This window comes from Aquarana catesbeiana, linkage group LG09 (genome assembly GCF_042186555.1).
Source record: "Aquarana catesbeiana isolate 2022-GZ linkage group LG09, ASM4218655v1, whole genome shotgun sequence".
NCBI lineage: Eukaryota > Metazoa > Chordata > Amphibia > Anura > Ranidae > Aquarana > Aquarana catesbeiana.
The window spans coordinates 82,941,903-82,953,759 of record NC_133332.1 but is presented as its reverse complement, the minus strand read 5'-3'; the positions used below and the strand labels follow the sequence as shown (position 1 = coordinate 82,953,759).

Genomic DNA, 11,857 nt, shown 5'->3' with positions numbered 1-11,857 from the left:
TGGAGAAGGTCAGTGAGGAAGAAGCAAAAGGAGAACTGTTGAGAGTAGTGCAGAATGCTATGGCCGGGGAATGCAGCGTTTGCAGTTATGGACTGGCTGGGAGCAGTAGTCCACTTATTGCCGTGTGTTAGGCCGTTGGGGAGAGGTACCGAGTATCTCTGGCCTGGTAAAGCACTCTGATAATACCATCCAAAAGACTGTGTAGCTACCAAATTCACTGAGCCGCTGGGGGGGAGGTATTGTATGCCTCTGACTTATTGATTTGCTGAAGCAACACCATTCAAGAGACTTTATTACAGTAACAAAGTACAGCCATCAAACTGGGGTTATTCAGAGTGATCCTTTTCGTCTTACTGAAAGTGATGAGACAGGAATCTAACAGTTTTGCAGTAAAGGATTTGTACAAGAGGAGATCGAGGTAGTGATACTCTGCAGGAGTCAGTGCAGAGGAGGAAGAGGAGCAATAGTCTGCAGTTGAGATATGCAGGAGAACAGACTGTGAATGTTAGAAGTGCATCATTTTCAGGGCTAAAGCTGCTAATCAATGTTCTACAAATGTGATGACGATTCAATAAGTGCTATGGGCATCCCATATCTTCCTTTAACCCAATCAAGTTGTATCCCGCAATAAACGCAACAAAACTACGCAAATGACTGATGATTGTCTCAGAGGTGATATATGGGGGTCTAGCAGCAGGGTGATTTGGTGAATGTTTGTAACTCGTAGCAACCTACCGCTACAACTGCATGGGGTGGGCCAACTCTATATTGAACCCCATGGACTAAGACCCCATACACATTATGTAACTTTTGTTGTCTGATTTCCTTTAGATTTACCAAAACCATGTAGTGCAAGGGCCTGCCTGATTGCATACAAATTTAAACTCTTAAGGTTTGACCTCATATTATATGGTTTTGATCAATCTGAAGACAAAAATCTGCAGAAAATCTAATAGAGTGTATGGGGTCTAAGGCTGGGTTCACACAAGTGAGAATTGGATGCGGGTTTCTCGGCATCCAATTTGCATGACAGGAGAGTGTGCCTGTCTCTCAATGGAGCTGGTTCACACATCTCCGTGGTGGTTGTGGAGCGAATTGTACAGGGGTGCTGTGCATCTTTGGCTCCGTTTCAGGTCTGATTTCAGGCAAAAATTTGGGCCTGATTAGTCCCTGAAATGGATAACAGAGATGCACTAGACCCTTGCTGTGAGCCGCATGCGAATTAAATGTGAACCCAGCCTGAGACTGGGATGCCATTAAAGGATAACACCACTTCCGTGGGGAAAAAATAGCAAGCAAAAAAAATAAAATCATAGCATACACAATTACGACACAAGTCATATTGTAATTGAATGTTATTAAAATGTACCTTTCCTTTTCAATCTGCAGCTCTGTAAATTTCTGTAAAGTGCAATGCAATATGGCTACCTGGAGATGTTCTGTACACAGAACATGTAGAGAACGCCCCCCAGATATGTCATTTCCTGCTTGTGTGATTGGCTCACTGATTTTCCCACAATTCTGCACTAATATAAAAGTCAGATTTCAGGAATCCCCTGCAACAAAAATGGCATTTTTGGTGTGCTACTCCCAATAGGAAAACATGGCTAAAGGGATGCTGACCATGCAATTTTTGTCATTAGAGGACTGCAGGTGCAGCAGCTGGTTGATAATTATGAAACCACTCCCATTAGATGCACATGGGCACAGTAGGATCCTGCAACAAAGTTTGTTAAAATCATTAATTGTAAAGGTGTTGACGCTAAAATATACAAATTGAATGTGAACAATATTAAGAAAAAGCATATGGTGATTGAAAAAGCAAATAAATATGTAAAGTCCAAAGTGACAGTCCCAACACCATAAATAAATTAAATCTTCTGGTTTGATGTTCCTTCAAATAAAAGCTTCACCACGAGTGCTCCCGAGGTAGATGGCAACTACAAGTGTACACAAAGTTGTAGACCCTAATCCAAAACCTCCGTACCTTGTTGACAAAGCCACCAGATATGGTATGCCGATCCCACCTGTCCGCAACCCCGAAAGCACTCCGGAGTAGCACCGGGCACAAATGTGGCCAGTCTAGCCGGCACCATATACCACCTTAACTTAAAACTTTATAATTTGTTTCAGTAATTGAGGTGTTGATAAGAGATTTAGAGGCTGCCATTGCTATTGAGTGCCATTCCTCGAGGTCCAGAGTTTTCTGTAGATCATATTCCCATTGTGTCATGTAAGACAGTTTTACTGAGACATATGTTAAAATAGTATTGATTGCTGATATGTGACCCCTAAGTTTATCGAATTTTCGACACATGTGTTCCATGGGGGTCATTGTCACAAGGTCACCCTTAAGTGATAAAGTTTGCATAAGATAATGTATTTGGGTGAATCTATAGCGCTCAGAATTTGGTAGTTGGTATTTTTATATCAGCAATCTTTTGGATAGCGTGCCTTTTAGGTCACAAATATCTGCAATCCCTAGAAAGCCCTAGTTGGACCACCATTCAAAAGCGGGAGGGGTGAGGCCCGGGGTGAACTCTCTGTTTTCCTGTTTGCTTTTATAATGACAAAAGGATGTGATTGGCTAGGCTCCCCAAACATGGAGATTGGGGACAAAAAAGGAATCTACCTCATTCCCGGATATCATCCACCCATGCTGCACACACCTAAACAATTGCAACTAACAATGATAGCTATAAATTCATAAAAACCTCTATTTAAAAATACAACTAGTTTAAAATGACATAGATATCTAATATAACATATCCCCCATCACAAACATGGATTCCTAGGTTGGGTATACCATGTGTGGACAAAACACTCTTTGGCTTCCTCTAGTGGGGGGGATTTAAACACCATAAGTTAGATTTTGAAAAAGAAATGGTGAGGGTATTACGGTACAATAGCAAAAAAAGTTTTTTGTTTTTTTTTTACAGAAAAATAGTTATTTATGAAAAGGAAGGAAATAAAGGTGGGATCTAACTCCATTTAACCACATAGGGGAATGCTATATGTGACAAACCAAAAGGGAGGTGTGACAGACTCATCCGGGACAGAGGCTATTGGAGGGGACTGAACGCAAGCCACTTGCCCACCGATTATGGGCCCTAGCATTTGGGGGAATGGTGCTCTCTGTGAGTTGTATGCCTGGGGACCCTGGGGTTGGTGTTACTTTGGATTCAGCTCCATGTCCCCCCAAAACACACAGACTCTGGAACCTGTTATATGCCATATTAGAATGATAAGACTGAATTATACTGTTGGGACACATCCTGTGAGGAGATGCTAATGTCATCAACTCCACTCACCTGTCTGATGTCAGCTATAATGTGTTTAATGTAAATAAGTTTAGTCTAGGTTCTAAGGGCATTCAACTCATTGTTGTTTGTTCTAATCAACCCTGTGTTGATGTTTATGGTAATGTATGTTAATTGAATGAGCTGATCACATTGTCCTTTATACCAGTGTTTCTCAACTCCAGTCCTCAAGGCGCCCCAACAGGTCATGTTTTCAGTATTTCCCTTAGATGAAACAGCTGTGGTAATTACTAAGGCAGGGAAACTGATCAAATCACCTGTGCAAAATAATGGAAAGCCTGAAAACATGACCTGTTGGGGCGCCTTGAGGACTGGAGTTGAGAAACACTGCTTTATACAATGTAGGAGACGGGATGACTCCTATTGGAGCTCATGTTAATTAGGTTAATTAGGTTTCGTTTGTATTGTTAATTGTAATTAGCTCCAGCTATTGTGTTTATACTACTGTGTGAGGCTCGGTACCCACAAGTCTGTCATCTGGTCTGGGTAAATGTTTTAGTAAATTAGTTCATGTTAATTAGGTTAGCTTTGAGTCAGCCTGGTGTATAAATGTGTGTGAGATCTCAAATAAAGAGTTAGTCCTGATGTACTCAAAGACTGGTGTTGTCTAGTTCTTGGGGGTTCCTATAGCCAGATCCATTGGACTCGTGTTCCAGAACTTAGGAAGCGGTATACTGACGAAAGCACTCAAGCGGAGTGTGGGACGTTCCGTGACAGGAGGAAATTAGAGGTGAGATTTGTCATACATGGTAGGCCGATTACATAATGACAAACATATAACATAGCCACAAGTTTCCCCCCCCAGCCCACCCCATTTTCATTAGGCCCTAACTCGTTTAATAATCTGTAATAAAATATTTGAGATCTATATCTAAGTTTACGCCCCGGGGATATAGAGACTGGAGCCTATATATCCACCGGGTCTCCATTTGGGAGACTCCCTTAGTCATATCTTGACCCCTCCAATAGGGACAGACTTTGTCTATCCCCCAAAATCTAAGTAAAGAGGGATCTCTGTTATACACTAATCTGAAGTGGTTGGAGACACTGTACTTTTTAAACCCTTTTTGTTTCATAAAGTTTTTTATTGATAGAACAAGTAATCCCAAAATATCGTTATAATGGTACATTTGCAGAAAAAGTGGTACATATGACATTTGGGTTGAATACATTTTAGAACAGTATATGGAGACAGTATGATTTTATACAGTATCAATATTTTTATGCTAATACATACACTCAAGTAACATCGAGGTATTCTTGTAATGAAGTAGTAATCATTAACTAGCTTAAACTGTGTCTTAATGGAGAAGGGAGAGAGGGGGAGGGGAGGAAGGGAGAAAGAAGAGAGAGAGAAAAAAAAAAAAAGGGGAAGATGAGAGTGGGCAAACAATTTATATTTTCCGTGTGTTATTTCTTGAACCTTCTTATAAATCTTGTTTCTCGACAGTGGTTTTTGTCATTAAATATTGATTGCTTTGTAGGACTGAGAGTTTATGAATTCTATCCATTTATGCCATGTTGAAGCAAAGTTAATTATTTTTTCTTGAGATATGCTTATGAGTTCTTCTATACTTTCTATCTTGTTTATTCTGCGAAACCATTCTATTTTTGATGGGATAGAATTAGAGCGCCAGTGGCAAGGGATACAATGTCTTGCAGCATTTATCATAAACATAGTTAGAGACTTTAGGTATTGTCTTTTGGGTAATGAATTATAGTGTAGCAGGTATTGTGCTGGGTTAAAACTTAAGTTTTCTGAGGTGATTGACGTAATGGTTTCATGAACCATTTTCCAAAAGTTTTGGATAAGCGGGCAACTCCACCAGATGTGAATCATCAAGCCCACCTCAATTTTGCATCTCCAACACCTGTCAAAGGTCTGGGGTGAGAACTTGTGCAATAAGGTAGGGGTTCTATACCATCTAGTGATGATTTTAAAGCCGCATTCTTGAGTGGCGACATTTAGTGAACCTTTATGTGCGTACATGAAAATTTTTTCCCAGTTTTCCTCTAACAGGGTTTAAACCCTTTTTGATGTTATCTATGTCTTATTTTGATATTCTTCTTTTGGTTTGCTACATGCAGCATTACGCTATGTGGTTAAATAGGGCTAGCTCCCACCTTTATTCCCTTCCTTTTCATAAATAACTATTTATAATTTTTTTTTAAAGAACATAAAAAAACAAAACAAGAAAAAAAACTTTTTTGTTATCATACTGTAATACAATCAACCATTTCTACTTCAAAATCCAACTTGGTATTTTAATTCCCCCACTAGAGGGAGCCAAAGAATGTTTTGACCACACATGGTATACCCAATCTAGGAAACCATGTTTGTGATGGGGGATAAGTTACATTAGATATCTATGTCATTTTTAACTAGTTTTATTTTTAAAGTGGAGTTCATAATATAATATATATATATATATATATATATATATATATATATATATATATATATATATATATATATATATATTATATATATTTTTGTTCTATCTCAAAATTCATATACTAGCTATGCATTATCACATATCAATTATGCTTGATCAGTTCTTTAATATATTTAAAAACTTACTTCCTTTCTTGCCAGCGATCTTGTGGCAGTTTCCATTTTAGCTATGGGCATGTGAAGCCTAGTTGATTATTCTTCCTGGTTTTCGGTAGAGAGGAGCATGCTGGGTAACCAGCATGCACCTCTCCTTCTCGCGCATGCGCAGTTAAACGGCGCTCGTATCGCCGTTAGTTTGTATAGTTGCCATAACAATAGGCAGCGACGAAGTAAGGTCCCGCCCTGTTGTTATGACAACTAAAATAAACTAAGCATGGAGATAATAAAAGAAAGAAATGCCTAACCTTCCAAGCAGTGTATTTCCAGCGCTTGGATAAGGTGGGTTTTTACAGGCATTTAGCAACATATAATTTATTAATTTAAAATATATAGATATATATATAATCTGTATCTCTCTCTACATACATTTAGCAACATATATATATATATATATATACACACATACACACACACACATATATATATATATACATACACATACAATATATTATTTATGTATTTTTTATATATATAGATCTATCTATCTATCTATAGATATATAGATAGCTCTATATAAATATATATATCTATATAAAAATACAAATAATATGTGTAGATATAGATATAGATATATATTGATATATTGTGTGTGTATTTTCATCCCAAGAAAGATATATAACTAGACCCTATTTGTTAGCTTTCTCCTTATCTCTAACCCCCCCCATTTTTTTTTATCTCTCTCTGCCAGTTGTTATGGTAACATTTCTAATCCTGGCCATAAAAAACAATACAAGGTCGCCTTATTTTTTTGCAGTCAGCTCACTAATTAGCATGCTTTGGGATAGATATAGATATACATATATATATATATATATATATATATATATATATATATATATATATATATATATATATATGTATATCTATATATATCCCAACTTGATGGTTGTATTTAGGTGCTGTTACTAGGCCAGAGGCCTCCATTACCTCCCCCTGGCAGTTCAGTTAATTAGTTACATGTGCTGCTTGGTGGACTACTGTTCCCAGCCAGTCCAGTCCTGCTCCGTTCTTCACCATTGATTTTACACTTTTCACCTAGTCTATCTTATGGCCTCGCACCCAGCTACCATGGCATGTGTCATCCAGAAATTGACTGTGTTACAATCGCCGACATTTCCCAGAACCATAGTTTATTTTTATTGTAAGAGAGTATTTTGCCATGAGGTGCCATGTTTAACCACTTGACGACCGCCTCACGCCGATTTACGTCGGCAAGGTGGCACAGACAGGCAAAATCACGTACATATACGTGATTTGCCTTCCGCGGGTGGGGGGTCCGATCGGACCCCCCCCCGGTGCCCGAGGCGGTCGTCTTTTGTCCAGCGGCGATCAGAGGTGAGGGGGAGACCATCCGTTCGTGGCCCCCCCCCTCGCGATCGCCGCCGGCCAATCACATCATTCCTTTGCTGCTGTATGCTAAACAGCAGCAAAGGAAATGATGTCATCTCTCCTCGGCTCGGTAATTTCCGTTCCGGCCCGAGGAGAGAAGACAGGTATGTGAGTGCACAACACTACACACACACAGTAGAACATGCCAGGCACACTAAACACCCCGATCCCCCCCCAATCACCCCCCCCCTGTCACAAACTGACACCAGCAGTTTTTTTTTTTTTCTGATTACTGCATAGTGTCAGTTTGTGACAGTTACAGTGTTGGGACAGTTAGTATTACCCCCCTTTAGGTCTAGGATACCCCCCTAACCCCCCCTAATAAAGTTTTAACCCCTTGATCACCCCCCGTCACCAGTGTCGCTAAGCAATCATTTTTCTGATCGCTGTATTAGTGTCGCTGGTGACGCTAGTTAGGGACCTAAATATTTAGGTTCGCCGTCAGCGTTTTATAGCGACAGGGACCCCCATATACTACCTAATAAATGTTTTAACCCCTTGATGGCCCCCTAGTTAACCCTTTCACCACTGATCACCGTATAAGTGTTACGGGTGACGCTGGTTAGTTTGTTTATTTTTTTTAGTGTCAGGGCACCCGCCGTTTATTACCGAATAAAGGTTTAGCCCCCTGATCGCCCGGCGGTGATATGCTTTGCCCCAGGCAGCGTCAGATTAGCGCCAGTAGCGCTAACACCCACGCACGCAGCATACGCCTCCCTTAGTGGTATAGTATCTGATCGGATCAATATCTGATCCGATCAGATCTATACTAGCGTCCCCAGCAGTTTAGGGTTCCCAAAAACACAGTGTTAGCGGGATCAGCCCAGATACCTGCTAGCACCTGCGTTTTGCCCCTCCGCCCGGCCCACCCAAGTGCAGTATCGATCGATCACTGTCACTTACAAAACACTAAACGCATAACTGCAGCGTTCGCAGAGTCAGGCCTGGTCCCTGCGATCGCTAACATTTTTTTGGTAGCATTTTGGTGAACTGGCAAGCACCAGCCCCAGGCAGCGTCAGGTTAGCGCCAGTAGCGCTAACACCCACGCACGCACCGTACAGCTCCCTTAGTGGTATAGTATCTGATCGGATCAATATCTGATCCGATCAGATCCATACTAGCGTCCCCAGCAGTTTAGGGTTCCCAAAAACGCAGTGTTAGCGGGATCAGCCCAGATACCTGCTAGCACCTGCGTTTTGCCCCTCCGCCCGGCCCAGCCCAGCCCACCAAAGTGCAGTATCGATCGATCACTGACACTTACAAAACACTAAATGCATAACTGCAGCGTTCGCAGAGTCAGGCCTGATCCCTGCGATCGCTAACAGTTTTTTTGGTAGTATTTTGGTGAACTGGCAAGCACCAGCCCCAAGCAGCGTCAGATTAGCGCCAGTACCGCTAACACCCACGCACGCACCGTACACCTCCCTTAGTGGTATAGTATCTGATCGGATCAATATCTGATCCGATCAGATCTATACTAGCGTCCCCAGCAGTTTAGGGTTCCCATAAACGCAGTGTTAGCGGGATCAGCCCAGATACCTGCTAGCACCTGCATTTTGCCCCTCCGCCCGGCCCAGCCCACCCAAGTGCAGTATCGATCGATCACTGTCACTTACAAAACACTAAACGCATAACTGCAGCGTTCGCAGAGTCAGGCCTGATCCCTGCGATAGTTAACAGTTTTTTTGGTAGCTTTTTATTGAACTGGCAAGCGCCAGCGGCCTAGTACTCCCTGGTCGTAGTCAAACCAGCACTGCAGTCACATTTGGTGACGTGGCGAGTCCCATAAGTGCAGTTCAAGCTGGTGAGGTGGCAAGCACAAGTAGTGTCGCGCTGCCACCAAGAAGACAAACACAGGCCCGTCGTGCCCATAGTGCCCTTCCTGCTGCATTCGCCAATCCTAATTGGGAACCCACCACTTCTGCAGCACCCGTACTTCCCCCATTCACATCCCCAACCAAATGCAGTCGGCTGCATGAGAGGCATTTTCTTTATGTCCTCCCGAGTACCCCTACCCAACGAACCCCCAAAAAAGATGTCGTGTCTGCAGCAAGCGCGGATATAGGCGTGACACCCGCTATTATTGTCCCTCCTGTCCTGACAATCCTGGTCTTTGCATTGGTGAATGTTTTGAACGCTACCATTCATTAGTTGAGTATTAGCGTAGGGTACAGCATTGCACAGACTAGGCACACTTTCACAGGGTCTCCCAAGATGCCATCGCATTTTGAGAGACCCGAACCTGGAACCGGTTACCGTTATAAAAGTAAGTTACAAAAAAAGTGTAAAAAAAAAAAAAAAAAAAATATATAAAATTAAAAAAAATAGTTGTCGTTTTATTGTTCTCTCTCTCTTTATTCTCTCTCTCTTGTTCTGCTCTTTTTTACTGTATTCTATTCTGCAATGTTTTATTGTTATTATGTTTTATCATGTTTGCTTTTCAGGTATGCAATTTTTTATACTTTACCGTTTACTGTGCTTTATTGTTAACCATTTTTTTGTCTTCAGGTACGCCATTCACAACTTTGAATGGTTATACCAGAATGATGCCTGCAGGTTTAGGTATCATCTTGGTATCATTCTTTTCAGCCAGCGGTCGGCTTTCATGTAAAAGCAATCCTAGCGGCTAATTAGCCTCTAGACTGCTTTTACAAGCCGTGGGAGGGAATGCCCCCCCCCCACCGTCTTCCGTGTTTTTCTCTGGCTCTCCTGTCTCAACAGGGAACCTGAGAATGCAGCCGGTGATTCAGCCAGCTGACCATAGAGCTGATCAGAGACCAGAGTGGCTCCAAACATCTCTATGGCCTAAGAAACTGGAAGCTACAAGCATTTTATGACTTAGATTTCGCCAGATGTAAATAGCGCCATTGGGAAATTGGGGAAGCATTTTATCACACCGATCTTGGTGTCATCAGATGCTTTGAGGGCAGAGGAGAGATCTAGGGTCTAATAGACCCCAATTTTTTCAAAAAAGAGTACCTGTCACTACCTATTGCTATCATAGGGGATATTTACATTCCCCGAGATAACAATAAAAATTATTAAAAAAAAAAAAAAAAGCACCCCTGTCGCCCCCTGCTCTCGCGCTAAGGCGAACGCAAGCGGCGGTCTGTCGTCAAACGTAAACAGCAATTGCACCATGCATGTGAGGTATCGCCGCGAAGGTCAGATCGAGGGCAGTAATTTTTGCAGTAGACCTCCTCTGTAAATCTAAAGTGGTAACCTGTAAAGGCTTTTAAAAATGTATTTATTTTGTTGCCACTGCACGTTTGTGCGCAATTTTAAAGCATGTCATGTTTGGTATCCATGTACTCGGCCTAAGATCATCTTTTTTATTTCATCAAACATTTGGGCAATATAGTGGGTTTAAGTGCATTAAAATTTAAAAAAGTGTGTTTTTTCCCCAAAAAATGCGTTTGAAAAATCGCTGCGCAAATACTGTGTGAAAAAAAAAAAATGAAACACCCATCATTTTAATCTGTAGGGCATTTGCTTTAAAAAAATATATAATGTTTGGGGGTTCAAAGTAATTTTTTTGCAAAAAAAAATAACTTTTTCATGTAAACAAAAAGTGTCAGAAAGGGCTTTGTCTTCAAGTGGTTAGAAGAGTGAGTGATGTGTGACATAAGCTTCTAAATGTTGTGCATAAAATGCCAGGACAGTTCAAACCCCCCCCCAAATGACCCCATTTTGGAAAGTAGACACCCCAAGCTATTTGCTGAGAGGCATGTCGGGTCCATGGAATATTTTATATTGCGACACAAGTTGCGGGAAAGAGACAAATTTTTTTTTTTTTTTTTTGCACAAAGTTGTCACTAAATGATATATTGCTCAAACATGCCATGGGAATATGTGAAATTACACCCCAAAATACATTCTGCTGCTTCTCCTGAGTATGGGGATACCACATGTGTGAGACTTTTTGGGAGCCTAGCCGCGTACGGGACCCCAAAAACCAAGCACCGCCTTCAGGCTTTCTAAGGGCGTAAATTTTTGATTTCACTCTTCACTGCCTATCACAGTTTCGGAGGCCATGGAAAGCCCAGGTGGCACAAAACCCCCCCAAATGACCCCATTTTGGAAAGTAGACACCCCAAGCTATTTGCTGAGAGGTATAGTGAGTATTTTGCAGACCTCACTTTTTGTCACAAAGTTTTGAAAATTGAAAAAATAAAAAAAAAAAAGTTTTTTCTTGTCTTTCTTCATTTTCAAAAACAAATGAGAGCTGCAAAATACTCACCATGCCTCTCAGCAAATAGCTTGGGGTGTCTACTTTCCAAAATGGGGTCATTTGGGGGGGGGGGGGGGGTTTGTGCCACCTGGGCATTCCATGGCCTCCGAAACTGTGATAGGCAGTGAAGAGTGAAATCAAAAATTTTCACCCTTAGAAATCCTGAAGGCAGTGCTTGGTTTTCGGGGCCCCGTACGCGGCTAAGCTCCCAAAAAGTCCCACACATGTGGTATCCCCATACTCAGGAGAAGCAGCTAAATGTATTTTGGGGTGCAATTCCACATATGCCCATGGCCTTTGTG

At 41.5% G+C, this 11,857-nt stretch overlaps 1 long non-coding RNA gene across 1 annotated transcript in view; it reads left to right on the top strand.

The window, feature by feature from the left end:
* Positions 1-6,125: 6,125 nt before the first annotated feature.
* Positions 6,126-11,857, top strand: part of LOC141107202 (uncharacterized) — an 8,575-nt gene continuing 2,843 nt past the window's right edge. Inside the window, exon 1 of the long non-coding RNA XR_012235810.1 lies at positions 6,126-6,213. This is a non-coding gene — a long non-coding RNA (uncharacterized lncRNA). The remainder of the gene's footprint in view (positions 6,214-11,857) is intronic.